Raw genomic sequence first — 5952 nt, 5'->3', positions numbered from 1 at the left:
GACTTATTGTTGTCCGATCGCGGAACTGATCACTGCCACATCGGAGCAACTATTTGGGACTTATGACCCCAAGAAGAATTTAGCTCGCCAAACAGTATCCCCCAGGCTTACATGGGATCGCCCAGGCCGAGCCCCTTCCCAAGAGCTAAGCCCCACAAAATGCGGACACCCACGCCGGGGACCGCTCTTGTCCCAGTTTACGTCTGGTCATCGTCGAGCTGAAAAACTAATCCTGCAGCTCTCCCAGCGCGCGTGGCGGACTTGTCAACTACTGCCACCGCGTTGGTCGTGTTGTGGGTCGCACCCACGTGGCCGGGCAGGCGGGATCGCAACACACGTGGTGCACTCCCATTACGTGCACCCCTGCCAGACGCCTTCGCGCCCCCAACTTCGGTAACTCTCTTCGTGCTGCGCTCCACGCGAGAGCCCGATTCTACCAAATTTTGTTAAGCGTCTTGGATTGGACGCCGGCCCCGTTGCAAAACTCTTTGGGACCTACCGCCTACGTACCGGAAGCGCGAGTGGAGGCTTCATCCTCCACCCCTCTGGTCTCACAGCGGTACTACTGACAGACTCTCAAAGGGTGCATGCACCAGTTCTGCTTTCGCTTCGTCTTCACTCTCTTAGCCTGCTGAGACGCCCGCAGGCCTCAGTGTTTCCCGGGACGTCCCTGGCGTACGCCGGAGGGGGAGTGAAGAAAGTCTCTAACAGCGCCCCCATGCCTCCTCGCGGGCTGGGTTACATAGGGTTGCCCCTACCCCTGATGACATTAGTCAGCGGGGATTCCCCTTCGGCGTCCTTACATAGAGACTTAGCGACACAGCCCATCCCTGGACTGCACCGGCGGGTGAACAGACTCTTATTTTCCGCTACGAGGAGTGGTCACCTCCAACTCCAGCGGCTTCCACCTTGGATTACAGGGAGTTGGGAGCTCCCCAGTCTTATCCCTGGTCCCGTTTATCAATAGGGTACATCATCGGTAAAGGCTGTCATTTTCGGTGGGCCCCACCGTAGCAGTTCCTATGCCCGAGAATCTACCCCACTTTAGTGGGATAGACTTCCTCAGAGTGCACAAGGCTCCGAGGTTCCAGTCGGCCGTCTGAGCATTCACCGGCGTGGCCTCTCTCAATTACAGGAGCGCGCCATTGCTCCCAGCCTTATTCCTCAGGGCTTCATCGCCAATGGCTGCACCCCTATCGGTTACAGGAGGACGCAGCCCCTCCCAGTGACCAACCAAAAGTCAATCCACCCATCATCGGAAAAACTGCCTTAGTTTGCTCGATGACACATTAATGCCACCAGGCTGACCTGTCCCTCTTCATCAGGTCACAGCTGAGTCCTCTCCGCTTCCGCGGAGGGCTCTCGGGTGTCTGCTCACCCGTGTTGTAGTCCCGCTTCAGCCACCTAGAAGCTTGGATTTACGGGCCCTCGCCAGACATGAGCCTGGCTATGGGAGGAGACATATGCAACACAACTCCGTCCCCAAGGCTACAGAAGGCCACAAGGCCACACCGAAGCGTGGCCTTTTGGTAGAGCATCCCCCTCGTGTTCGGGAGGTACCTGGCTCGATCCCTGGTGCCGCCGGGTACCCACCGGCTGTTCAATGGGTACAAGCTTTCCCCCGGTCTGGTGCTCGGCTCTTTGGGGTGAAATGTTTGGGAAAGGGGTCATAGGTCCCAAATAGTTGCTCCGATGTGGCAGTGATCAGTTCCGCCATCGGACAAAAATAAGTCCACCTTGTGCGGCAAAAGCCCATTATGTGTGGCCCTTTTTTACCGAAGCGTGGCCTTGTGGTAGAGCATCCGCCTCGTGTTCGGGAAGTACCAGGTTCGATCCCTGGTGCCGCCGGGTACCCACCGGCTGTTCAATGGGTACAAGCTTTCCCCCGGTCTGGTGCTCGGCTCTTTGGGGTGAAATGTTTGGGAAAGGGGTCATAGGTCCCAAATAGTTGCTCCGATGTGGCAGTGATCAGTTCCGCCATCGGACAAGAATAAGTCCACCTTGTGCGGCAAAAGCCCATTATGTGTGGCCCTTTTTTACCGAAGCGTGGCCTTGTGGTAGAGCATCCGCCTCGTGTTCGGGAAGTACCAGGTTCGATCCCTGGTGCCGCCGGGTACCCACCGGCTGTTCAATGGGTACAAGCTTTCCCCCGGCCTGGTGCTCGGCTCTTTGGGGTGAAATCCCAGTCGAAAAAAACTACAAAACTGTGTCAAAATACGACAAAATATCCTGCAGTTCTGTCGTAACCATCAGATTTTTCTGTAGTTCTGTAGTACTTTCCTGTAGTTCTGTAGTTTCTCTGTAGTATATTTCTGTTGTCTGTAGTTCTGTAGCACTTTTCTGTTGTAACTACAGAAATTTCTGATGCTACGACAGAATGTTCTGTTGTCACAACAGGTTTCCCGTCAAAAACCGCACAGAAATTCTGTCGTAACATCAGAAAATTTTCTGTTGTTTTTTCCGACTGGGATGTTTGGGAAAAAAAGACCGAAGCGGTGGGCTTGTTGTAGAGCATCCGCCTCGCATTCGGGAGGTATGGGGTTCGATCCCCAGTGCCGCCGGGTACCCACCGGTTTCCAATGGGTACAAGATTTCCCCCGGCCTAGTGCTCGGCTCTTTGGGGGTGAAATGCTTGGAAAAAGGGGCCATGAACCAAAATGTTGGTTTTAGAACATTATAATGCCAAGCTATAGCCATAACCTTTAAGTGCCTGAAACATTAGGCTTGGATTCAATGCAGTCCACTTCACAGGGTCCAAAACATCAATCATGAATTAAAGAGCCCAACTACGTTGGTACTTCTTATGCGCATTTTCAGACCTGTGCAGTTCCACTTTATTTTACCTATACTTCCGGTAATAAAATTGTGTCTGTGTCTTTTGTTTTGCAAGAATGAAACTTTTCATAGCCACGTATAAACAGCAGAAAAAAAAGAAACACTCCAAAGATAAATTTGCAGAGCCTTTTGATAGCAGCACTATTTAAGAACACGAAATTATGAGCTGCAACAATTTGGGCAGTACAGAATATGTTACTAATTAAGTAGAAAATTACAATAATGAAAATTCAAGAATGCATAACGTGTAATGAAGCAATCACTGACGAACATTTCGGTGATATAAGTATGCACTGAAAAAGAAAACGAAATGCGGGCAAAAATGCTTCTAACTACAAGCGGGAAATAAGGAGTCCGCACATGAAGTGTACACAGTTCAACAGCTGCCCAGTAGATAACGTGGCAGTGAGAAAAAAGGAAAAGAACGCTAGCTCCATTTTACTTAGGTATACCTGAAACGGAACAGAGCTGGATTCCGGCACTTTTAGCTGCAAACTTGCTGCATACTCAGCATGACACATTCTGAAAAAATATACACCGCATTTGATAGAGCTCATAATTCTAGCTGCTGCAGAAGCAAAAATACATAAAACGGGTGTTGAGTGCAATGTATATAAACATCACCACACTACTTTGAAAAGAGAAAAGGAAATATACATAAAATAATTTCATTTCCCTTGTAACACATTGGCTTGACACATAGTTAAAAAAATATATAAAAATCACTGGCTTAGGTGCAAAGTGCTTTGGGATGGGATGAAGACACCATTGTGGAAGAAGTCCATGATTTGTGCGTGCAGCTCAATATTCATCACTGTGTGATAATTAACTATGCCACAGGTGATTTATGCATGACGCAGATGCATGCAGTGTCGAAACATAGTGAGCATTACTCACATAACCTGGCCTGCGCTAAACAACAGCACACGAGTACAATCATCAAAAACTATCAACGTATGCGTTACAACAGTCGATCTTAAAGTTACCCATGTCGAGCGTGGCTGAGTGCAGGACTAATAAATAACTTATCATAAAGATCTAGAAATGATCAAAAGGTATTCCTCCAAGCAAACACTTCTCCGTTCTCATCAGAGCAGCTTCGATTTCAACAGAAATGTCACTTTATGAAGTGCGGCCTGTATAGAAGCCAATCATGATAACTATACAAATACGTACAGTGACATCCAGTAGTCTAAATACAAATCAATGCAGTCTCAAATCTTTGCCTAAAATTAAGCTGAATATACTCAATTTTCAACACGGACAATCAACTCTATAGAAAGTCAAAAGAAAGTATACTAAACAGAATGCAAACAAAGGCTTCTGCAAGAAAATGCGGATTAAGTTATTCATCCACACAGACAGAAAAAGAAAGCACTGCAAGTCTCAGCAGTGTACAATTCTGCGAAAGAAATGTGTAGGAAAAGTTAGAGCTTTTCAACCTATCTTCAGACAAAAAAAAAGGCCATAAACCACTGCGTATATGGCTCTCGCCCAGCCAGAATAATAAAGGTGCAAAGGAAAATAAATGCAACAGAGTAAGGTCCCGCGACCAGAAACACCACAACACTTATCCTCAAGGTATACTGCTTTCTGAAAGCATGACATAAAGCTAACCTCTACAAAGACTGGACAAAAGAAAAATAAGGATGCAACTATGAATGTGCCACGGGGTCAACTGTTATGCAGTATCTACATATGAGCACAACATGGGATTTACGACATTTGCAGAGTGCCAGATCCCACACCATAGCCGTATCCTTTTGGCCCAAAGTGCTTCCCGTAGCAGGTCTTGCAGTAGATCTCTCCCTGCCGCTCACAAAGAATAGTTGACTCAAGCCGCTTGTGACATTCGTGGCAGTTGAAGCACGCAATGTGCCAAGCCGCACCATCTCCCGTTTTCTTCTCAGCCATGTAGACTGCTTTGCCACATCGCGGACAGATGTCGGTGCCTCCCCAGCGGGGTTGATTTTGGGTCACAGGCTTTACGGTGACATTCTGCGGTGCTACATGTGCTTGGGCTGTTGCTGGAATGTTGGAGGTGGGCGGCCCGTTCTTGTACTTGTCCCCGGTGTCCATGGAGAGGACGCCCGCGCCGCCCCCGTAACCGTAGCCCCTGGGGCCGAACAGCTTGCCGTAGCAGGAGCGGCAGTAGATGTTGCCCTCGTGCTCGGTCAGGTTGCTGCTGTCCAGGCGACGGTGGCAGTCGGCATTGCCGCAGGAGAAGCACTTGACGTGCCAGTGCTTCCCAATGGCGATCTTCTCCTCGTTGAAGAAGACGGTCGTGTTGCACCGCGGGCAGATGCCGGGCATGATGGCGGCACTGGACTCGGGGACTCCGCCAGCTACTTGCTACTTGCTACTTGCTCGTGGTAGAGCATCCGCCTCGCATTCGGGAGGTATGGGGTTCGATCCCCAGTGCCGCCGGGTACCCACCGGTTTCCAATGGGTACAAGATTTCCCCCGGCCTGGTGCTCGGCTCTTCTGGGGTGAAGTGCTTGGGAAAAGGGGCCATGAACCAAAAATGTTGGTTCAAGAGGAAAAAAAAGCACTTTGTTTTTCAGAGATTTTTCCGCCTATTGTGTTAACCTTCTGTTTGTTGTGTGTTGTGTTAACCTACTTCTTGAACCAACATTTTTGGTTCATGGGCCCCTTTTCCAAGCTTTTCACCCCAGAAGAGCCGAGCACCAGGCCGGGGGAAATCTTGTACTCATTGGAAACCGGTGGGTACCCGGCGGCACTGGGGATCGAACCCTGGGGATCGAACCAAAGCACCCCTTTGGTATGCAAGAGGTGATTTCCAATGGCACGAACACCCTACACTCAGGATGTAAGGGTGTTTTGAATGAGACAAATGCCCAAAAAGGTGTTTTTTTTTTGTTTTTACAGTATAGGAATTCCGATGCTAACGCTCCTGGCATGAAATAGATCGGATATGTTGAACTAATTATAACCCGACGTACGACGTATACGTGTCATCAAAACAGCGTCGGTACCGTCCGACGAGTCAAAAAATAAATCGGAACCCCGACGTATACGTCCCTATACTTGCATGCACCTCTTTGCTTTTTAATGAAGAACCTCGGAGATAGAACCTCATTCTTTCTGTACGTGTGA

The 5952-nt window shown here is 49.2% G+C and overlaps 1 pseudogene; it reads right to left on the bottom strand.

Annotated features, from left to right (window-relative positions):
- Positions 1–3894: 3894 nt before the first annotated feature.
- On the bottom strand, positions 3895–5174 carry LOC146210373 (cysteine and glycine-rich protein 1 pseudogene; annotated as a pseudogene).
- Positions 5175–5952: the final 778 nt, after the last annotated feature.

Source organism: Amblyomma maculatum, chromosome 1, assembly GCF_055883805.1.
Source record: "Amblyomma maculatum isolate TAMU_Amacu chromosome 1, ASM5588380v1, whole genome shotgun sequence".
Classification (NCBI taxonomy): Eukaryota; Metazoa; Arthropoda; class Arachnida; order Ixodida; family Ixodidae; genus Amblyomma; species Amblyomma maculatum.
This window is presented reverse-complemented; position numbering and strand designations above follow the sequence as displayed.